We start from the raw sequence: 227 nt of genomic DNA, 5'->3' as shown, positions 1-227 counted from the left end.
TCCTTCCCTACATACTATTATATAGTTACTATCTAAGTTATATACTATAAACTTAGATAGTGTTATGGTGACATCAAGAGTTGATAGAATTGACTGTGTGAAGGTCTGATAAACAGTAACTATCCATTCTTCCTTTGGCTTGAAAATGTAAAGCAAGACACGACTATGTCAATTGTGCAATAAAATATCAGGAACTTTCCTAGTACCTGTATGTTTGTTCGTAGGTT

The sequence above is a fragment of the Branchiostoma floridae genome, chromosome 10 (assembly GCF_000003815.2).
Source record: "Branchiostoma floridae strain S238N-H82 chromosome 10, Bfl_VNyyK, whole genome shotgun sequence".
NCBI classification, from domain to species: Eukaryota; Metazoa; Chordata; class Leptocardii; order Amphioxiformes; family Branchiostomatidae; genus Branchiostoma; species Branchiostoma floridae.
Note: the sequence above shows the minus strand (reverse complement) of the source record.